Here is a 25,121-nt window from a genome sequence, read left to right as displayed (position 1 = left end):
AATTTCTGTTATGAATAAATCAGTAATGTCTAGACTGAATTTACTTCATAAATTTCAAATGCTGTCATTATGTAGATTAGTCTTGAATATTTTTAAAATCGAATATAAGATATTGAAACAAAAAATATAGCAAAAATCTAATACGCATCTTCTGATAGGAATACTTCAATATTTTAGTTTATTGTAATGTGAAATAACCAATGAATACTTTCATATGTACGCATTCGATACAAAAGATAAAAACAGCCTTCTATTGATGATTTTAGAATTAATAAAATACAATACTATTTTACGCTAGGTTCATTCAAAATCATTAAAATATTAGGTCCTTACATATGAAATTGGCGTTTTGTCGTACTGGCCACTTTGACCTCAAATACCTCCTCTTAAGTTAGGAATTTCAAATTCAAATTTGTACAGCTATTTACTCATGTATTTGTGTTTCTATGACCGTCATTCATTTGTTTTTTTCTTCTGTTTTATTCTATTTGCGTCAGTCATTTAACAAAATGGAAAACTTAAAGTATCGCATTATTTATGAGTACGAGTTCCGCCGTGGCACTAGTGCTGCGGAAACGACTCGAAGGGTGAATGATGTGTATGGCGGTCATGTTGCAAAAGAAAACACAGTTCGTTTTTGGTGCCTAATTGGGAAGATTAAAAAGCTTGAAAGGTGGGTACCCCACGAATTGACTGAAGCAAACCGGCAAACGCGCGTCGACTGCTGCGTTACATTACTGAACCGGCACAATAATTTTAAACCGAATCATTACCTGTGATGAAAAATGATTCTTTACGATAATTGGAAGCGCTCAGCGCAATGGTTGGATCCTGGCCAGCCAGCCAAATCCTGCCCCAAGCGAAAATTAACCCCAAAAAACTTACTTGTAAGCATTTGGTGGACTAGTGCCGGTATTGTTCATTGAAGTTTTCTCAAATCTGGCCAGACTATTACGGCTGAGGTCTATTGTCAGCAATTGCAAACCATGATGGAAAAGCTAGCGGCTAAACAACCCAGGCTGGTCAATTGCTCCACGCCACTGCTACTTCACGACAACGCTAGACCACACACTACACAACAGACTAGAAGAGCAATTCAATTGGAATGTCTAAGACATCCTCCGTACTCCCCGGAACTTGCTCCAACTGATTACCATTTTTTCGAAATTTGGACAACTTCTTGCAAGGGAAAAAATTTAACTCTTCACAGATTTTATTGATTCCCGTCCGACTGGTTTTTTTAGTAAAGGGATCAATGAACTACCTATGAGATGGCAAAAGTGCATAGAAAACAATGGTTCATACTTTGATTAATTAAATATATTATATTTTAAAATATTCGACTTTTTGTTCCTCCCATACAAAACGCCAATTTCATATGTAAGGACCTAATATTATGACTTTTTATGACCCGGCAAACTTTTCATCTGTCCATGACATGATTTTCTCGACCCCTCTACGCCTTTGTTTTGGAAACTGGTAGTACGTGTACCCCTTCCAATTGTTTTTAATTGGTACATTAATATACTTACCAATATGAATAAATATATTTGATTTATGTCAAGTATTATTTCCCTTTCATGTTCTATTCACCTATTTTGTAAATGTACGTAGTTATTAAAATATTATGGAATACGGAGGGCACTAGAAGGCGCGGAGGGTGAACTACGACGTTGGAGTGACCAGATCAAGGCTGCCGTAGGAGCCATAGTTCTTATAAGTTCAATAAGTAAAACCCATTTGAACGCAAAACTGCGGGTAGCTTTATTTAACGATAAATATCTTAAGATAGAAATAAAATATAATATTTATTGTAATACTAAAAGAAAATGAAAGAAATTTATTTTAAGTTATGTCTGGTAAGCGAAGTACCCTAAGTAATATATAACAAATAGTAACACTATCTTTGATTTACGTGTGTATTACAAATAAACTATGAAATAATAGAATAAGGAAAACAATTTTTTATTACATTATTTACTAGATATTGAGTGTTTCGTGTCAATCTGATAAGTCGGACTACGACATCAGTTCGACCGACAGCCATTTGAAATATCAAATATATATAGCAATATTACGCGTACAAATTATTTGAAGAATTCTCTTAAATATGAGAGTGTGCAATTATTTAACCAATTACCGTCTAGAATTCGTAACATTAGGGCGTTTAACCAATTCAAAAGGGTATGAAACATACATATCAGTCTGGTAGACTAAAATTAGGATGGCTGATGGCGTCATGTATCTCGTTCGTATATATTAAGTTTCTCATGTACATAAAAATACTGTTTTACTACAGAGGAATGAAGTTCTTTAAACATTATGTTAGTTAAAGCCTAATAAATAATACAATGCTAAATATACTGCAAATTTAACTGCATTATAGTATAGTTTTTACAAGGACTTTTTTTCACAAGCATATGTGAAAAAAAAATCTGTGGTGTTGCAAACTTTTTAGTGAGTTTAGGTATTTCTAAATCTGTATCATTTTTCAATCTAATAGGCAAGTAGATCAGTTTTCTGTACCTGGCACACGCAGACCACTATTTGGGCAAGCCGGTTTCCTTGCGATGTTTTCCTTTGCCATTCGAGCTAATGTTAAAACCGCACATAGAAAGAAAGTGCATCGGGGATCGAACCTACGACCTCAGGTATGAAAGTCGCATGCTGAAGCGAACACGGCTCCTGGTAAAATGAAAAACAAAACTAGCAGACTTTTGAGAAAACAAAAAAGGGATTCACGTGTTATCACTTTAACAATCGCTAGTAATAAATATATATTGTATAAAAATATTTTTTAAAAGATAAAACACGATTGCGATCAGTTTAGTAGGCTCACCTACATATCTGTCTTCGAAAAATGTATGGCATACCCTGCCTGGTTACGGAACTTCACACTCGTTATATAACATATTCTTTTATAAAGCAATAAGAAACACATTCTTTCATATTTTTCTGTCATTCGCATACAACGAGTTATATACACATTTAAATAGTTTTTCTTCCTGTGCGTGTCAGAACAACGCAATTCGATTTGAAATTCAAATAACAGCCACGTTATGTTTAGATTTATTGCCATCAAATATTCAGAGAGAATTCAAGGTTTATTTTTGAAATTGCTTTTGCTTGATCGTTTATGAGAAATTAATTTAGAGCTAAAAATGGCTAAGCAATATTGAACGAACAAATTAATAAATTGAACGCTATTAGGTAACAGCTAGTATAATACGAATATTGTTTTGATTCTTAAACTAAAATTTTGTGTGTTATAAGATCATGATATGGACCAGTTAAATTATTATTATAAAATATATGTATAATAAATAATAAAATTATTATCTTTACATAAGATCAGTCAGTGATCCATTTTTTTCGTATTTGTCTCTGGCTGGTTTTACAGATTGTACTACAAAATAGAATAGAGAATTATAACTGAAAAAATTCAAAACTTTCGTTAAACGTTAATTCGTCAATAAAGCTTTTTATAAATTTGACGATTATTTTAAATATCCTAAACCTTAGGATTGAGTTGCTCTAATTTAAACAATTTGTATGACTCATGACTTTCTTGTCAGTTCTTCTTGCCTACTCTGGGACTGTGACTTGAAAGAAGAAAAGAAGGCACAATAGTCTATCGTCTCGGATATAATACATACATGAACAATGGAATAGGTTAGAATGATAATATACTTGTCTTTCATAACACAGCATTCCAACCCTCACAAAGTATTATATGAGGGCGTAGTTAATTATAAAATTGTTGAATATCGAAACAGTTGCAAGCAAAAGACAATCATAAATTAAGCATGGCGATCAGCCGAGTCCAAAATTATGCATCCCTAAACAAATTTAAGGTCTCTGTAGTTAGGCTATGGAATTCACTTCCCGCCCCTGTTCGCTTTATTCCTTCTCTATATTCCTTTATATTTCTACTCTATATAATATTACTTATCCACATGGTATCCCTAACTTTCGTACTAACTACTAACTGACGTGTGACTTATCTTAAATTATTGTGATTCATGTGCACTTTTATATTTTTCACGTATTCTTTTTAGTTTAGTTTTTATTTGTTTCTGTTTAGTCTTGTCTTAATAACTAAAGGAATTATGTGTAGGCCGCCAGTTGCTCTGCTTTTCATATAATTATGTTAATTTTTTATTATAAAATATATCTTTTCGAACAGGCAGTTATTTTAAGCAGCATTAAAGTAGTTTTAGAAGACTTTAATTTAATTTTCAACGGCGTAAACAATGCCTACACAAACCTATACGTCTATTATAATAAATATTACTATGTTGTTATGATTTATTCAATAGAGCCTAGAGTCTTGTTATCTTCAAAAGTGCACCCACTTATATGTTACTGTTTTTTTTATTCATCCGAGACCAAGACTGGGCGCAAAAGATTCAAAAAACAGTCTCGTTACAGTCTTTTAATGTTGCAGATTAATGTTGAGTTATCTGTTGGTGTTTATTGCGTTGTTTTTTTTAAAAGGCAAAATGGACATCAGACCCTAGACTACAATCTAAGGCATACCTGTTTCTTCACCAGCGAGTGTTAATTGCACACACAGACAGAAAGTCCATTAGTGCATCATGGGCTTATTATTATTTTTATTGGCCGAAGGTTGTTTCGAGGAGAAAAGATAGTGCAACATAAGCCAACCAAAGGAGAGGCATTGCTCGCTGTGCCGCGTTCGGCAGAATGGTGTTTCGTATGCTGTATTTAACATTTTGCAGCAGGTGGGCGTATTGAGAAGGAACGCGAGGCATATAAAGAAAAGGCAGATTTACTCGCCAGGAGGACGCAATTAAATGCTTTGGATGTAGTTGCTACCCTGCCTGATAAGGCAAACTGCGTAAATATAAAGACATCGAAAGGGGATACAGAACAAAAAGTGTATTTTTACAATGCCCGGATGCAATAACAAAAAAAGTGGAAGGAGATGGTATAATTGGGTGGAGTTTGGTGGGGGTTGTACTTCTAAAGAAACCCCTAACGCGCTGCTATACATGTTTGGAATTAGGGCACACACGGGCGTTTTGCTCATCTAGCGTGGACCGTAGGAATGTGTGCTAAAGATGTGAAAAAGCGGGACACAAATCTGCCAGATGTTAGTAAGCACCACATTGCATTGTATGTGCGAGGGAGGTCAAGGTGCAAGCAATTGCAACCCTACTGTAAAGACTTGTAAGGCGATGTCAAAGGAATCGAAGATGGTTACTGTAGCAGCTAATCATTGGTAGAAAGCCATTCCGACCCCTAGTTACCCCAACAGTGATGTGGTTGGTGGGAGTGTTAAAGCGAGTCCCACACTCTGTGCGAAAATGCATTCCCCTCAGTAAAAAAATGCTTAATCATAAAGGGATATACCACCATTGATTAATTTAAATTTCTATTGCAGTTAATTTATGTTATATGACCTTAGATTTTTGTCACAACCATTTTTCTGTTATAAATAGTTTTATTATTATTTTTTACTGCGAGATAGGATCGTGTGTTGGTATGGCATTAATTATATTTATTATGATAATGATATGGTTATCGTATTGTTATGTTTAACTAATTTTAAAACATAATTAAAACATTTTTAATCTAAACTTTAAATATAATTTTAATATAGTATCGAATTCTTAGCGAATATAACAAAATAACAATGCTTATCAAAAGCTTGATAGTAGTTTCTGATATGTTTTTTTGGAAAATTTATGTTCCCCATAATTGCCATCTATTTTAGAATAGATAAGTTGTAGTATCGAAATTATATATGATGTGGACTACTTTAATAAATAAATATTTTTTTGACATAAATATTGTTCCTAATGTACCTTACTAAAATACTTTATTATTATTATTATGTTACAGTTCAGCTATACATTTGTAGCTAAATTGCTACGCTGTTGCATTAAATCCAATTTGATTAAATTTGCTCAATAAATCTTTGTTAAGCCTTTTAAAGTTTACGCTATAAGTTTTGATATACTATTAAACGAGATAATAGATAATAAATGTTGTTCATTATTAAATCTAGATAAAACGCTTTAATATTTAAATTTTCATGTGATATCCACAAATTGATATTTTCAAAACACGTGAAATAATTCAATGGAATTGGAAAAAGGAATTGATTATATTTAAATCTTAACATAATTTGTCAACTCAAGTCAAGTAAACTGTTTGCGTGGGCAACCAATTTATCGCGTGTATTTTATAAGCATAATAAGCTAATTAAATAGTATATATTTATATAATAAGCATCAGAGTTTATTAAAATAATTACCGCTACAATTATTTCAAGGTCATGGTCAATTAAAGAAACAACACGATCCAGAAACCGCAAACTGTATTGTCATTGAGAACTGAGACGAGGACAATTTTATTGCATTAATTAAAGGCATCGTAACATCTATATATAAAACTGACCAGTGAAAAACTTTCCTCATCCATAATCCAACACTAAACACAACACATTGAAGAGACACGACAACTTTAAATTCTAAAAAAAGTTTTTTGAATTTAGAACTTGTTAATTTTGCGCACTGTCGAGTGTTCGATTTTTAAATTTTGAATTAAACATCGCAGTTAGGGATGATCCGAGGCGCCGTGCGCATCGCGCAAACACCGACTTCACACTACATAAGGGCGTAACTTAACAAGCCTTTATGCGCTTGCGTACAACTGAGTGACTCTTCGTCGCGTTATTCACAAGTTAATTAATATATCAACTTTCCACCCCGCATTAAAAGAAGAACTTAATAAAATATTTGGCATAGTGTCGCCGTAAGTTAGTTGGTAGGGTTAATAGTATCAAAGTTGTAACAAATCATACGATAAAATAATTATAGTGATAAGTAAGACACTGGCTTATGTCTGGTGTGTATACTTTCAAGATTTTGAATTTAAACTTTGGCTACGGGGGAATAATTTATTGTTTACCTTTATAGACTATACAGTAGAATATATCAAATAGAAAAATAATGTTCTAGCCTCTGTAGTCGCGCTCTACTTTGGATCTAAAAAAATAATTTGATTTGAAAATAATACGAGACAATACTTAGACATAAGGCAATCTCAAAAAAAGTAAATAAACAAAACTGTTTCAATAACCCATATGGCAGTTCTGTAAGCTAATAAAAAAGATTTTGGAATATATTATATTAATATTAGATTTTTGAGTCTAGAGGTACAAGTTGAGGTATTTCGTTACAGAAGCTCCAACACTTAATTGTCACAAGCTCTTAAGCTCAATAAATTAATATCAATTGAATCGATGACTTATAAATGGAATCGACCGAAAAGTCCATTCATTTTTCAGTCTCTGGTAAATTTCGTACAACTCACGTATTTTATATAATTATCCGAATTTTGGCCTTCGTTCAGGTTGTATAAAATACGTATGACGTAATTGTTAATGTGCGTCGATGAACATACAAATTGTATTAAAATGGTGGATTAAACGATTAAGTAATGGATGTTATAACAGTGTTCCGGATAAATGTATTTTTATTAATAAAATATTCTGAGTTCCCATTTAATATTCGAGTTTTTATTCTGAATTTAATACGCCCGATGGTTTCAATAAGTTATTTCCTTATGTTTTTCTTTATGAAGACTAGATAAGATCAGATAAAAAGAGCTTTTAAGAGCTTCGAAAGCAGATCGTGAAATCAAATTCATAACAGGACCCAGACGTCACCCTAGGACTTATCAATATTTAATGGAGCTACGAGGTCATGTCTCAAATGAGGAAACAAAGTGGTTGCTCAAGAGTACCAATCCGCTCTGATTGCAATGGCAAAAGTTCACGCATAGCACGGCTATAGTAATGGGTTAGATAGCATTTATCTAACTCTGTATTTATATTTAAAATAAGGCACAGATTGACTAGCATCACATCAATCTGATCGCCGTTGCTATTGACGATGAACAGGGATCCTACATATCTACTTAACATTACATCATACAGAAGCAAATGTCAATGACAAACTGATATAACAGTATGAATTCTATGGAACTCAACGTAAGTAGTCATCGAAAGACACGGTACGAAGACAATACCTGTGAGTATCCTTTTATCAGGAACATTTGGAACTAGTGTTCATCAGTAGTAGCAAAATATTATTACCTATTTAAATTTCGGTGAATGAAGTTTTAGAGCTGGCAGGTAGGCTTGTGGCAATAACAACATCGTGTAAATAGTAAACAGTCGACTGTTTACTAGATTTATTAGACGGACGAACAATATTGTGTCGCTAAAATAGCACCATATTACAAATATGATATCTGTAATCATTTGTGATGCCGGAGATTACGAATTCATTGGACTCCCTCAGACTGTACCCAACCGGTCTATAAGAGCCAGGTACACATGTAGTCCACCATATCGTGAAACAAATATTGGTCTCTCCTAGTTCTGCAGTTGTGGTTATGGTTATAAAAGTGCAGCCCACTTCTTGAAACGTATTTGCAAGTATGTGAATGCAGCATAGCATTCCTATCTTCAAAATTCGAATACAGTAAACTGATAATTGTCCGAATTAAACGACGGTAGATACATCTAGCATGTTTTGAGCGTCCAAGTAACCAATGCTGTCGCATATTTGAAGAGATAGTTATTATCCACGTGCATATCACTGTCGTTCGTCGAGTTGATTTTGAAATAAGCGCCCACTCGTCCGGTGCAGGCGCTGATTAGAGTTTAATTGAAACTCAACGATCGCACAAACTTCTATCAAATTGACACATTGACATTGGAAGTATATAGATAAAAAAAATGCTCACACCACATCCTTACTAGATACCCATTCTAATAGTTACTGTTATAATTTTCTTTGTTTTGGGCCTCTGGGCCTCAGATTTCTGTATCTGTTTAAAGATCAATTGTTAATCGAATGATCGATGTTTTCCTTCACCGTTCGAGCTGTTAAATGTACACATAGAAAGAAAATCCATTGGTGCACAGCCGGGGATCTAACCTATGACATCAGGGATGAGAGTCGCACGCTGAAGCCACTAGGCCACCAAGCAGTGTTTTTTTAAAGTTTATATCCATTCTTATATATTATATATGATAAATATTATTGTTGTATGAATACCATTTAATAAATTAATACTAATATGAATAATAATATACAACTTTGTAGATTAAAATATAAAAGGCCTAATTATTCAATAATACGAAGCTTTCAAAACCTTTATTTGGATTTGAATCTTTATTTGTCAAACTCTCGAATGCCAGTTTTCTCTGTAAATGTTTAATAGTCTGTGCGTCAATGTTTTCTCAATACAGAATAAATATACCTTATTTTATTAAGCGTATAATACGAAGATATAAATCATATATTCATTTTGGCCTCACATTATTGCCAAACGACTAACTCAGACGAATAAGTATTAATCTTACTTAAGCTATTTAGGAAATGTGTATTTAACATACATTCAATCGAAGATAAAACTGGTATTTTACGATTCTTGTCGCTTAGTTTCAGCCCGTTTATAAAATAACTTCTGATAAATATATATAGATAGATATTATTAAACGGCTCTGAGTACATTCGAATGTATTCAGAATACTGTCGTACTAAACACGACGCCGCGTGATTAGTAGATACTTAGTCTGGCGATGAATAATATACAAAATATTACATTTGAATTTAGAATATGTAATTTTTATATGATTGCGCATTGAGTTTTCTCAGTTTGGCGCCAATACATTGTACAATATTAGCTTTTTATATTTTAAATTGTTTTATATTTGTGTAATAATCTAATACACTGTAAAAGTAATAAATGTTATTTAAAATAGTAAACAAATTGTTTTTACTTTGTTTCAGTATTTATGGCAATAAGAGGTATATACAATTTCAATTCACTGGTAATATTACCTATATCAACGGTTTTAGATTAACAGAATAAGATTTTATTACACCTAATACATTTAAGTAATCGAAGGTCAATAAAGTTTTATGTTTTACGTATTTCATAAATCAGGTTGGTTGCCTCAACCTTTTAAGTAAATTTAAATTTCGTGTACCCTATATGTAGGTACGATATGCATGCCATCATCCAATTTGTTATTCCAGAAGAATTCGTTTAGGCCAAAACTTACGATATCCAGCTAGGCTTGGATATCCATTGCTACTCCCTTTACACTCTGAAAGTTTTTATAATGTACGAATCCATTTTTGTTTCTCTTCTTATTTGTTATGTTTATATAAGCCGTTGTCACATTAAATCTTGTAATTGTTGTTCTGTACCTACCAGCTTTTTTAAATAAAATAGTCATAAAAGTGAGTCTGATATACCGTCTTCAGTAAAACAGTGTTCATCTCCTCTTACTACAGTAAACATATATTTTAATACTGCAGAAAGAGACAAAACAGTCAATAATATAATTATATATTTAGTATCGGGATGTAACTCGGAACTGCAACATGCAGCTTAGTTTGTGAAGTAGGTTATACAATGACTTCTAAGTCCATTTATTAACCAGACACTATAATAAAACCGAACTTATCAGAAACTCATAAGACCCTTTAAAACTTTGCATACTATTTACATTCCATTTTCTCGTCAAGATTAAAGAAGCAAGAACATTTTCGGCGGCACTTAACTTTGCCCCGTTGAGGGGTGTAAAATATGAAGTTGTCGTCCCGGGAGCACATACGTATTTCGCGGATACTCCAGATTGTACATTGTGTTTATCATCGTATACGTAAAGGTTTAAATTGGGAAAACTGTTTACGACTGAAGCGTTAAGATTTTAATATTTCACAAAATCATTTTGATGTTCAATTTTATGTAATTTTTAAACATAATACTTAGTAAAATTATCTATAATTAGTCGAGTATATTAAATACATCTTTAACGGCCATGAACATGAAGGTTTGACATCATTTAAGTTCAATATTTATATTTGTTACAAATTTTATTTAATTAGGTCATCGTACTTATTGCACAAAGATGGGCCAAACCTAATTTCCATACTGCAATTATTAAATTAATGAATATCCAGCAATAATTAAATTACGGATACTTATACAATTCTATCGGTGTTGACAATACGCGTGACGATTCCCTAATGGTATTAAACCGTTGAATATTTAACATGCTTCATATTACGAAACTCAATATTTACTTTGGGTTGTAACAACATGTTTTGTTGTAGTGAAACATGGGTCGAAGCCCAGTGGGGCTATAACTATTAAACCAGGAAACGAATGTAGTTTTTTAGTAAATATATTTAGTACAATTAATAAAATTAGTATTTGCACTAGCTTGACTCATCTTGTGACATATTCAAATAGTACACGTGGTTTGTTCTTGTGTATGCACTTAATACTAGAATTTTTTTGTGATGGGACAGGAGGTGACTGTAACCTCTTTGATCCCAAAGTTTTTGTATGCAATATAGATGTAGTTCTTGTATTTCGTGTAACCACATGAAGAGAGAACTAGAACATCATCTGGGACCGCGCGGTCATGAACTAGTTATCGCTTTTATCAGAGTACCGGCTCTGATGTGAGGTGGACAATGAGAAATAAAATTAAGCTAATAATAAACAAAATATTATTCTAATGCTATTTCATTATGTCAAAGTATGTTGTACACTTTAATCAAAAGAAAGACATTGTTCAAGTTAAATAATGATTTTCTCGTAATAAGTTTTTAAATTAAGATAAACCTATGATACATATTAACTTTAGCTTTTTTAATAAATTTTAGAGAAACTCAAACAGAAATGACTGATATTTTATACAGCCAAATTGGTTAAGTAAGAGCTTAATGAGCTACGATCTCTTTTCCTTTTATAGAGGTTTCTCACTTACTCAGGTTTGATTGTACTCGTAAATATTCAAATTAAAGGTCAGCAACGCACTGGCGAGCCTTCTGATTGTACCACTTATCATCAACAGGCTGTTTGCGACCTTTGTTTTATAACACAAAATTTAATAAACATTTAACAAAGAATATCAAAAAAAGGTGATTCTCTTGAAACATCTAAAGTTATTGTGTATTCAGCATATAAACGAGAAAAGTCTGAGAAAACATGTTCGTCTCGGAAAATATTATTAAATGTTGAAATAACACGTGACTAACCAAAAACGTTAAACTGTTATGTTTTTATGAAAAATTTAATAGTATTAACAAATGTTATAAATAATTTGTTTGCTATAATACTGTATATAACATGTATTTATTACTTTATTTTTAAACAATAAAAGTTGTTGAGTTCCATTGCCTATTTAGTTGAAGGAATTGCTCGGAAACTATTGATTCGAATTAAAATATGAGTATATTGTATTTTGTTACCATTGGAACAAAGCAATGAAAATTTTAAAAAAAAGTCATAAATGTAAACTCTTATATGAAACAACCAAATACTTCTTTGTTAAATAATTTAAGCACACTTTTATATTACAAAAGACTGTATCAATCAACAAAATGACTACCGATTCTTAAAAGGCCGGGAAACTCATTCGTCAGGTCGGTGGCCATTCAGAATCTATTTAATTCATGGCCAATAAAAAAATAGTAATTACTATTTGAAGTATATTCTACAAATTTACTTATTATAGACGACATATAATAATAATATTAAGTAGTTCACTTTACGCGTTATTTATTAAGTATAAAATCTCTTGGGAGTCACGCCCGCATGTACAGGAATTAAATATAATTAATTCATATTAGCTGTCACGCTGTCGTGTCATACCGAGCGAGCTAACTTTCATGTTTTATAACTCCCAAACCTCTATTGTTCTTACATTCTAATGCCCCGAATTGTGGAAATGGGGTAACTAGGTTATGCTTGCATGGAAGTATACATTTTTAAAATGCTGTGTAGTTTTGCGTTAATTATTTGAACGTTTACCGTTCTAAGTGTCTCTAAGTCGATACTAAGATGAAATGGGATATGTTGTCTAAATCTACTTGGATAAAATAATACTGATTAATTCAGAAATGACTATTGATATATTCATAATTTATTTACGTTACGTTATAATAATATATAATTAATAAATCATCAAGTATTTTTTTATAGTTTTTGTGATTTTTTTACTTTTAATCGCGTTTGTTTTGTTAAAAAAATCACCAATTATACTCTAACAGGTAAATGAAATTTTTGAATGTAAAATATAACTTAATAGCAATAAATCTAAATTTTTATAGAAATGTATTATCAGAGAATATGATTAATTAAGTAAAAGTGCTCTGATGACCTAAACGTGCGACTCTGCTTCTTGAAATCGTGATTTTAAATAACAGTTTTGTACCATTGGAATGTTATTTCTATGTGAGCTGCCTTCTAAGATGAAGGGATCATCAAAGTATGAAATTTAAAATAAAATAAATACTATGAAATAGGAAATAAATCAACATATAAGAAGTCATATTTTATTCTACATAAGTTATTATTAACAGAATAAGACAGACGAGCTTATCCTAACTAATAACTTATGATATATTTTAGACATGTCTGTTCTATTTGTCTGCAATCTGTAAACAACAAATATGCGTTATATTATTATTAATAAATTAAAAATGTGAAATTATACTTTTATATGTATGAAAAATTATTAGGGAAACAAACCAAATTTACATTTGCTACACTCTCAGGTGCATCATCAAGCAATGCAAATAACATAGGACTTTGAATTTATTTCATCAATTGCGATAAAAAATGACGGTCGCCTCTACAAAAATAATTATAGGCTTTCATGGCGATTCATGTGTTCCACGAAAAGGCCATTTCTGTGTAATGACTCATTCCACTCAAGGTAATATTTATAGGCGAATGTGGTTCGTTTTATCGCGGACAATAACTTATTGATGAACGTTTTGAAAACCTAATAAGAAGTGCATAAGTAACGACATTGAATTGTATAATCAGTATGAACTTTGCGGAAAGTGTCATGTCCCGGATATGCCAATGAATAATTACAATTACACCGTACAATTAACACTTAATGCAACGATGATCACGATGTTTGAGAACCAAAAATAATGTGTGACATAGAAGGCTGACCACATTTGGATAAAATGAGCAATGGCACATACACAGAAATCGAATGATAATTAGTTTTTCGTCAAATAAAGATTTTCTGCAACTTGTTAATTGTGCTGTCAATATAAAACTTTTATTTTTAATATCTTGATTTTTTGTTATAGATAAACCTAGTCTTATTGCACAATTTCAACGGCAGTATCTGTCTCTGTTCATCACACCGTAAACAAAATTTATCAGAACGATACAAAAAATAACACTACAATTAGACGGGATTATTTTTATGAATATTAGCTTTTATACTCGAGCAAGTTTAACAATGTCAACCTTGTACAAATGATAATTTATTTGAAAACTTATCTCAAATTCACACTGGATAACCGAGTACAATGAAAACCCTCGGAAACACTTATCAAACGGTCAAAGTCTTCCTAATAGCTCTGAGGGAATAAAGTTACACTAATTTGCATATATTACCTTCTCTCGTTTAAGAAAGTTAGGGCAGAGTATCTCCTCCGATTGGTCCCCTTGGGTACTATCCAGCGAGAAAATAAGTTATTAGGTAATAATTTTCACAAATTGCTCGATAATGATCGTTAACCTTTCTTTCATAGTGAGGATAAGAAGCACGAACTATTGCTCGAATGAATGATTATATTAACCGTATATACGAAAAAATTTGTATACTTTTTCATATCTTTATTTAAAAATAATATAACTTGACTTCATAGAAGATAGCGGTTACAGCACTTTTATATATGTAATTATGAACAAATTTGTTAATAAATAAACCAATTAAAATAAATATTATCTCCGAGGCCCAGTATTATACTCAATCCTTTAAATATTTATCTTTACAGAAGGTTTACAAACACAAATGCCTGATACCTATTTAGAGGAGAATTTCACATTATGTAAAGATATCATTTTATTAACTTTGAAATTAAAAACAGAGCTTTGATGCCTCTGGAAAATATATTTATTTATTTTTATAGAAGGTCTGCTAGTTACCCGATACACATCTCCATATAGATACGTATAAATGGCGATAAAATGTATCATAGACATATAACATAGACAGTTTATGAGTACAATTAAGTTATAATTTTTTTAAGATTTTTATAGGCGATTTTTAATAATATTATTCACATTAGCGTTACAATTTTGAAATCTTAAATTATTCATTATTATGCAAACGAGTTGCTGTCGAGTACGTTCGTTGGATGCATTATAAAGGTACCCATCACACTCTCGTGGGTACAAACAACAGCGAAAATTATAAATTTATGTAGAAAGTTTGTTTTATACTCCCCTAATGCTGATGGGAAGCCGTGTTCTAATTAAGGTTTAGGTAATACGTAAAAATTATGACTTCATAAATATGTTCGCCTAAGGCAGTTTTTCTTATCGGGTAGGAAATTACGATGAAAAACGCTAAAGGTTCAAAGTAAGCTTAACAACATTTTTATTAAGTTAATTATTTATTAAAATCCTGTACGAGTATTATATCAATATATATTTTGCGCGGGCGTTGGTTAATTTTAGTTGATATTTTTCTATTTATGTAACACTCCATACTAGTTTTCCTTCCAGTAATATACTTTGTCTCTAGCTTAAAAATACTAAATGTCCCAATATCGCTGCGCCAGAGTCCCAACCTAAGTATCACGCGGCTGCTAAAGCTGATTGGTATCACTATTGGAAATTACAGAGTAACGCCTCAGGTATGCCTTCTTGAAATAATCTTCTAAGCATAAAAACACTTTTGTTTTTATACCTATGAATTACAGACATTCTTGAGATTCTTCTTCATTCTATTTGATAAGTGCTGTTCAAAGCGATTCCAGTACAGAACCCAGGCACTAAACTAAAACATATATTTAAAACTGCCTGGAATAGTAAACTATCAAAACTAATAGTGCAAAAAAACCTTCGCAAATGAATGACAAACTATGGTCAGTGGGACGACCGGATACGATATAATGATACGAGACAATAGAACTTGAACCTTGAATAAGGAGGTCACTGTAGTTAAAAGATTCTTGTAATATATATTAAGTTATTTCATTTGTTAAATATTATTCTAAATGATGAAAGTCATCATATAAACTACTTTAAGAACTAACAAGTCATAACATTTTATTAAGGTTGTCATTGACTAAAATTAGGTTAAATTTTTCAACACAAGTATTACTGAAACAACCACGCGTAAGTCGTATTATACAAATAAAATAATTGGTGTTAATAGCCGTATGAATAAAATTAATAGGCTAAGAAGAAACAATGTTAATAAAATTTGTAATGTAAAATGTTTAGTAATAGCATTTTTAATCCTTTATATACATTTTCCTGGTGACATTTGAATTCATTTTCAAAATGGAACCACAGAGAGTAGCTATTATTCTATATTCAACAAGGAAGATATGCAAAGTGATTGCCGTGCGGATATATCATTGAACCATTATAGGACCTCATTATATATGAGAATTTTAAGAACCCTGGGGAATAAATTTAAATACAATAATGTTACAGCTTTCAATTTTAATGAGTCGATGCCCGTACGTGGAAGTTTACGTTCAGAGCTGGTACGTAAAACCTATGTCTTCTTAAGGTTTTGGCGTTGGTAATGGACTATGTTATGCTACCCCATAGAATCTGTTCGTTTTTCCAAAAAAAAAGAAATGCTGAATAAAACTAAATTTTATATTATTTTTTATTATTCTCCCCATAAAAACCGTCTTCAGAGATTAAGGAATAAATAAAAAAAATAATCGAATTTGTCCAGCTGTCTTCGAGTGTTAGGCTCAATATATTACGATTTATATAGATATATTGCCAAAGAAAATAAACTTATCGGAGCATCAGCATTCACGTCTATTTCGCGCTAGGCTTCACTCACGAAAGTGTGAATATGGTGAAACTAACTCTGCCGTGAATTTACGGTTATTTCTCGACACATGTGGAGCCATCGTTAGTTCATACTTGTGTTACAAGTCAAAATTATCTAGTGTGACGAATTCACATTTTTAACAATATTCATTTCATAAGATTAAAACAAATTTCATCGAGAAATGACAATGAAAATTCTTCGAACGTCGCCTTCATGACACGATGAATATTTTAAAGCTTTTAAATTTGCTGTCAATGACGAGTTATTTAATTTTTTCACGTTATTCGTAATAACCAACGTCACCGCAAATAGTTATAAAAATATGTAAAAGTTAAACAATCAAAATAGAATAAACTACATATAAAAAAGCAATAAAAATTAAAGTAAATTGATCACTTAATAATTCAATATCCAAACAAAGAAAGCAAACTCGTGATTAACCTAAGATAACGTTCCGACCTTCGTAACTTTTAGTACCTATTGGTATGATTAATTATTACACAGTAATAAGACCTCTATAAAACATGCATACTATCGGGGCTACGGCGACACGACTTTGGTGACATATAGTTCTGCATGTTTCATCATGGAGACAAGCCACTGATTATTGGTATAAGACTTACCGGCTTCCTAATTAAATTTTCATTTATCCATTTTAAATTATAGTATAGGTAAACAGTATGTGTTAAGATTATTATATAACTCAAAATGTTCTACAGTGTACATATTTGGTCATTTAATATAAAGGTTTTTATACTAAAAAACCTAATATTATTATTTCTTGTGATTAGGCTTGTGATTTTCATCAAGGCAGTGCACCAATGGATTTGACGGAAGTAATCCTATAATTAAAAAGTGGTAGATAAATTTAACAAGAGAATGTTGATATAAGGTGCAGATTGTCTATATAAGTTGACTTTATGTTAGTATAAGTAGGTAAATATAAAAAAAATACGAATACCTCTTGATTAATGTAGTAGTTTTAAAATTAAATCGATATGATTGTTAGTTAGTTTCTCATGTGATGATGTAAGGAATTAAATAAATTTTGAGTCATATAATTTTGTGTTATTTTCTGTAGATTGGAGGTAGGTAGGTCTGTATAGTACGTTGTACTAAAGTTTTGCGTCAAATATAATTCGTTTAGAAATGTAAATATTTTTTTACTTAAGATAGTCTTTGTATTGATATTTTAGGTTAGTTTGGACTATTTCTCAAAATACTCTCAACGCAAATGCAGTCAAGACTAGTGTTACAGATTTTTCTACAGCTGGATAAACCATACACAGTAGTAGAAGTGTTTTATATTTTGAAATTGAAAATTTTGCTAGAATGGCTCTTAGTTTGTTACAAACAGTTTTGATGTACGGTTTCCAATTTGGTCTTTCATTTATAATTAAGCCGACGTCTTTTCACTAACTCGATTATATCACACTTACGTAGCTATCAATAGTTTTGGAGTAGTTGCGCAAGTATTGACCGGATATGTAAAAACTTTGTTTTACTAGTATTGAGTGCCAATCCTGCATCATGAGACTACTTCGCTAAGAAGTCAAATTATAACTTGATTTCTGCTTCCTCTAAACTATTACTATCTGCTGCTGAGCAGCTATCGTCAGCAAATTGGTATAGATTACAATAATTGATGTTATTATCCATAGGGTTTACATATCCTACGTAGTTTAAAGGTTATTATATCTTAGCGTGTCGAATGCCCCGCAGTAGTTGATAAATAAAACTAACAGGTGATCTTATATATAAATATGCTGATAAATTTCTGCTGACAAATTAGTTTTTTGAAAGTATATAATATTTTGGTCCACTTTCTGATAGTCCACGGATACATTTTCCTACATTTTTATTATTGGTAAGTAGTATGGTTATGGGTTGAGTTTATTATTACAATCAGTCTTATTTCCTTTATGTGTATCGGTTTTACTACTTCAGTCTTTAACAGCCTGGGGCAGTTATTGAGCTGTGAGTACGTTTGTATTGATTAATTACGACACAAAGACTTTTTTCCAGCTCATATTTATATCCAAAGCTGTCTACTCTTGGAGCTTTCCTGATGTTTAGCCATTGGATTGTCTATGTCATCTATACTTGAGTTCGGCCGTTGATAAAGCGATTTATCAACACTTCGAGGTATTGTTACTGACGTTGATTTCAAACGTAAGGGGCAAAGTTCACATTATCCTTACAACTTACAGAATATTACAAAACTTTCTAGTATTGTTAATATTTTTTTTCTATGGAAACTTTTATTCCTATTAACCTTTACACATTAGCCAATTGACATTTATACAATTATTAAATTGTTTAAGTTGAATTTGTTGGAGTCTTTTACACAAGGTTTATTGCGGATAACAATTATTTAATATTTAAATAGATATGTTTTCCAAAGAAAGGAACAAGTGGAACAACAAAACCTAAATATTAAGCAATAAATTTAACTTCTGAATTCACACTTGATACCGAATGTAAAGATAAATTTTATTTCTTCGTGTAGCTGAATTTATTTTGCATATTTTTATGCGCGAATAACGTCTAAAATCTCACAATCCATCTCTATTTGTTAAGCCCACTTTGCTCTGCTACAGTTAAAAAAAACTGGTAGCTTTTAACGATACTTCAAACGTGAGGGTTTAAAGGATTACCTGTAAACTCTCTCCGTGATTTTTGTCAAAAACATAACCATTTTCCACGAGCGAAACGGACGGTTAGATTTTTCAAAAAGTTCACTAAAAGTGTAGCTTCAAATAAAAAAATGCCCGTATACGATACATGCATTTCATAAAAATATTTTATAAAATTCAACTTTTATGAAAAGCCTTCTTCAAATGACCTTCAAATTACATCCTCTTATTTTATTTGTTTATTATGATTGATCTCGGGAGAGGAATTTTAATTAAATGTAGGATTCTATTTAAAAAATGATTGTATTGCCCGTATAACATACGAATTACAAAAAAAACATATGTACTAACAAGAGTTTTTGCATGCATCGATATGAAAATATAAATGATAATTTATTTGGTCTGATATTTCGTAGTTCCCGAGAACGATAAATCCAGCAAATTTCCTAGAGGTCATCAGTCACCATCAGATTTTAATTATTATTATCTATATAAAATACATATTTCGTTTTATCAATTTTTAAATAATTGTAAAGTAGAATTCCAAAGGATGTTAACGTACTCAAATATGTCAGAGACAAAAGTAATACTTTAATAAAACTTTCAGCTCAAAGCGATGTGAATAAACACAAACAGGCTAGGACAATATTACATTCAATTACAAAGAAAAAACATAATTTTCTAAAGTAAACAAAAGAAAGACTCAAATGTCTCTCGTATTCCGAAATAATTTAAATATTAACGTCAACGTTTCGTAATGTCGAAATTTTGTTTGAAATAAGAGAGTGCACAGAACTTTGGAAGTGAATGACAGGGCAGACTCACATCAATCAAGGTAGGTAAAAATTAAACTCAATAATTTGACTTAACTACTTATCTGATTAAAGGTGCGTTGGAAAGATAGCGTAAGGGTTGGGATATATAACCATGTATGAGTTTTATTTGTAGTAATGAAGAAGTTAAAGGCGTAGATTTGTTTATTATAGAACAGTGGCGCAAACCGGTAGGAGGCTCATCTGATGTTAAGTGACACCGCCGCCCATGGACACTCTCAATACCAGAGGGCTCGCGAGTGCGTTGTCGGCCTTTTAAGAATTGATACGCTCTTTTCTTAAAGGACCCTAAGTCGAATTGGTTCGGAAATACTTCAGTGGGCAGCTGGTTCCACATAGCGATGGTGCGCGGCAAGAATTGCCATGAAAAACGCTCAGTCGTGGAACGACGGACGTCGAGGTGATACGGGTGGAATTTTGTATTCTGCCTCGACGTCCGATGATGAAACTCAGCTGCAGGTATAAATCCGAACAACTGCTCTGAACATTTACCATAGTAAAAAAAAATAGTCTAGAAATAGACTAGTATCAAAAAGATTGATTCTAGTCTATCAAAATATGATCGAAATAATAATTACGTAAAATCCGTCTTTTTTAAATTTAATTAATTAATTTATTCATCTACCATTTAATTGATAAAGTTGGCACTATATAATTTAATATTTAATTTATTTATTTACCATTTAATTGATAAAGTTCGAATTGTTGCTGTATCTTAGACTATTAATTCGTTTGAAGTTTCTCCGCATGTCAGGCACAGACGAGAACGTCAAAGGAACGGAAAGCTGAATGCGAGATTTTATAAGTAAAAGTTTGATGTAATCTCGATTGATAAATTATCGAAGTTTTAATATTAACCCACTATCATGTAGAACCGAGTTTATATATATGCAACTAAGTACCAAGTTAAATCATTTTATCCTGAAAACTCCTGGACACCCGATTTAGATAATTTTTTTTTTGTTAGACGACTCCGAATAGCAGAAAAAAATAAAGACACACGTTACCAAATTTAAAAAAAAATGCAAAAGATTACTTGACATTATCATCATAGACAAAAATTTAAAGATATTTATTTCATAGACAATATTTGTTTTAACATTCTATCTGTGAAAATAAAAATGAAATTTTGAAAATATGGTAATCATGTAAGTGCATAACTTTTGCGTGACTACTTTAAATTGGACAGTTTAAGATATTTTTTAATTGTCTGCGTTTTGGTCAGGAGTAGTCAAGTCGAAGATAAAATGTAGTAGTTCTTATTTATTATTATTTATTACCACTTCGTTTCGTTACAATATAAAAGTTGAACATAATTATATGGAAAGGAAAACAACTGGCGGCCTTTCGACCGATCTCTTCCAGGCAACTTTTATATGAAAGATAGACAATTTATTGAGAAAGGTTAAGGCTATATAAGATCATGCTTCGCTCAAAACCACAGGGAATAGTATTACATAAAAATATGTTTCCATAGCAACCAAAACAAAATACAATTGTCACAGATGAATAATGACGCCATATGAATTTATCAACCGCTAAAAATGGCGCTCCTGAAAAATAACGCTAAAATATTTGCATTGTAACAAATTGAAACGGCTGACACGATGCGTCATTTTTCATTTGACATTATTTAAACATCGAATGTTAAAAGTACAAAAAAAATTGACGAATTTAACATTCCTGCATCCTTCATTTCTTTTACATGTTTCATTGATATGCTTTTTTGACCTTTATGTGCCTAACTATGACTTTTCGGGAAATAAGAATTTCACAGCTCGGGCATGTGTTAATTTCACAAAAAAAAAATCCATTGGTTTAAACGCGCGAGGCTTAATAATAGTTTGCCCATGTAAGGCCAACACTGCTCTACATACGTGATAATAAGACACTTTTATTTAGTTACTTTTACACTTTTATTTAGTTATTTACTACAAAACAAAAGTGCCTTCAATGTTTAATTACTTTTATAAGTAAATCTAAGTGAATAAAGTACAAAAACTAAGATTTTTAGGACATTTATATCTCGTATATAAAAAAAACTTACGCGAATGATCACAGCACAACACTCAATTCACAAGCACCCACGAACACGGACAACTTAGGGCTGGCACCACGTTCCAAACAATTACAGCTAATTGTATTGACCTAAGTTAACCCGCTTCTACTAATTTGGTCGTATGATGAACCGCCTTCTTTATCTGCTCATTAGTAATCCAACTTATGACGTAGCAATAAAAGTGTACATAAATTAAGTCGAACATAAAATTGTGACCATGCAAAAGTTATCACAAACTTTTTTTTTACTGTGACCTAGTCACTTTTTTATTTGTTGATTTTTTTCTTTCCCGTCACGCTCATATCACCCTTGGATCGTTTGGTACAATCACATATCTGTCTATTTAATATTATATTATGGTCACAATCGTATTATTAAAAATAACAATTAATAAGCTTGAGCTTGTCTCCATAAGATAACTTTTGAGGATCTCGTTACGAGAGATGCTCCCGACCGTAGCAGATTATGTCCGCTATATAATACTATAACAACTTACACGCGTAATGTAATACGCAACATTAATTAATAAAGATAAATAAACTGTTTATTTAGGGCGCAAACACTGTCTCTGTATTTCAATGGCGTGATAAATTATTCTAAGTTGTATAAAATTTAGATAAAAACTCTTAAAATAAAATTTAATTAAGCATCTCTAGGGAATGGGTAAAACTCAAGTCTTAATGGATGTAAGAGTGTAATTAGAAAACTCCTCAGTTCTTGTCCTGGCTTTTCGCAGTAGTTTCCGGGAATTAGTATGCTAAGAACAGTTGGCAGCGCCACTCACTAATAGAATTTGCTCTACTGTTGGTATGAATTATTACTTGAGGAATTTACTGGGTAATGTTCTGTTTACTTCAAGGGAAATAAGGCTAAAGAAACAGACATCCTCACGCATTTAATTATCACTTTGTTTCCGTGTAATGCATTTATAAATGTGTGATACAACATTTATTACAAAATGCAAGGAGTCTGTTTTGTTATTATTAGTTGTATTTAAGGCAAGTAGATTTTTCGTGCCTAACAACTCGATTAAGTTTCACCCTATAACAAACGCATAGCCTTGTTATACGACACAGATACGTAAATTATGGAGCAAATTTTATTAAGTATTAAAGCAATCAAATATAGCAGTACTAAACAGTTTTTAACTTTGTGTGTAAAGTATGCATAGATGATTTAATTTCTATGTAATGTTTGGAACAATAATTAAAGAAACCAACGCAAAAGCTATAAAAACTAGCCTTTATTAAAATACAGGAATAAATACCATAACTTTTTACGTTAATGACCATAATATTCTAATTCTTGCATAATTTACATTCAGTCCTTAAAATCTTCTTCAAATTTTCACTTTGACCGAACAATACCGAGTTTACTGTGCCCAAAGACCGAAAATTTACATACATTATCTTATCTTGTCTGTGATTGAACTTTATTTTAATCTATATTGGGCATCGGGCAGGACATGGCCGTAAAACAATTTTCCGTACTAACGAGCAAATTTATAATGTAAATACTACTGAATTGGCCGTGTTGAATTTTATGAAAAGCAATATTATTTTTAATAAAACATTTGAATCCCAGAATTATTATTTATTCATGTATGTAAAATTTTCAATAATAGGATATATTATAATTAAAAATTTAGCTAGAATAGATGGCGCTAATTCTTAAAGCTGGCTTAAGAAACGTGCGTAAAATGATAAGACAGGAGATCCTTGGTTAATAGAATTAGTCTTAAGTCCTGGTGAATTTTTTGCCAATTTTTATATAACGCTCAGTCAATTTTGACAAACCTGACAAATCATTTTTAAATTAGAGCTCATTTTTATCGAGATGCATTTACATATATTAAAATGTATTTATGCTGTCAGCATTATACTAGACTTTCACATGGTTGGTTGGCCCCTACCCACTTTAGTATTTTATTCGTGATTGTTATTATGTTAAGTTTGATGTAGGATTTTATTTACTTATTAAGTATTAAATCCTTAACGGATTAATACGCAGAGAAATTTTGTTTATTCTAATATATCCTAAAATATTGATACATTATATCGTTAAACCTGATTACTAAACCGTGAAATACCATTATTTTTTTTGTTATAAGAAATCATAATCTTTATATTTTAGGGTCCACTTCTATAGTAGAGACATCTTCTCAAAAAAAGTAGTTAACAAAAATTCCAATTCATATTAATCATTGCTTAAGGTCTCATTATTGTCAGATGCCTGCTGCCTTGCAAGTAGATATCTCAACTTCATTCGGTCGCTAGGTTTACTCAGCATAGCTGTTGAGGAGAGCCGTGATAATCGTGAATTTAATAAAGACATTAACAACAGCAATCTGTGTAACAAATTGAAAAACTATTTATGCTGTTTTATTCATCTTAAAATTAAAAATGACTTTCGTTCCACATATTTTGTTGTTGATAAAAATATCCTATTGCTTCTTCGATTTGTTCATAACAGGAAATATTAATGAACATCTGAAATGTGAGATATTTAATACAAATTCAATTGGTAGAGAAGAGAGGTGTTTCGTAAATTGCAATATTAACAATTCCGATTTGGCGTACAAATGAATTCAGAGCTTGTTTAAGGAAGGTAAGCGGCTAATTCCTTAACTTTGCTAATTAAAATTAACTCCAAGTCGAAAGTGTCTGGATGGCGAATAGTTTGAGATTACC

General features: G+C 31.5%; 1 protein-coding gene across 4 annotated transcripts in view; it reads right to left on the bottom strand.

Annotated features, from left to right (window-relative positions):
* The window catches only part of LOC123712382 (nephrin-like), a 142,027-nt gene extending 119,552 nt beyond the window's left edge, over positions 1-22,475 (bottom strand). For 2 of the 4 annotated variants that reach the window (XM_045665433.1, XM_045665430.1), the window contains exon 1: positions 6,427-6,613. The gene's annotated coding sequence lies outside the window, so the exon portion shown is untranslated. Of the gene's footprint in view, positions 1-6,283; positions 6,368-6,426; positions 6,614-22,419 lie in introns of those variants that run through there. The other 2 variants (XM_045665431.1, XM_045665432.1) reach the window with 2 other exon arrangements.
* Between the last annotated feature and the right edge of the window lie 2,646 nt (positions 22,476-25,121).

The sequence above is a fragment of the Pieris brassicae genome, chromosome 7, assembly GCF_905147105.1.
Source record: "Pieris brassicae chromosome 7, ilPieBrab1.1, whole genome shotgun sequence".
Classification (NCBI taxonomy): domain Eukaryota; kingdom Metazoa; phylum Arthropoda; class Insecta; order Lepidoptera; family Pieridae; genus Pieris; species Pieris brassicae.
This window is presented reverse-complemented; position numbering and strand designations above follow the sequence as displayed.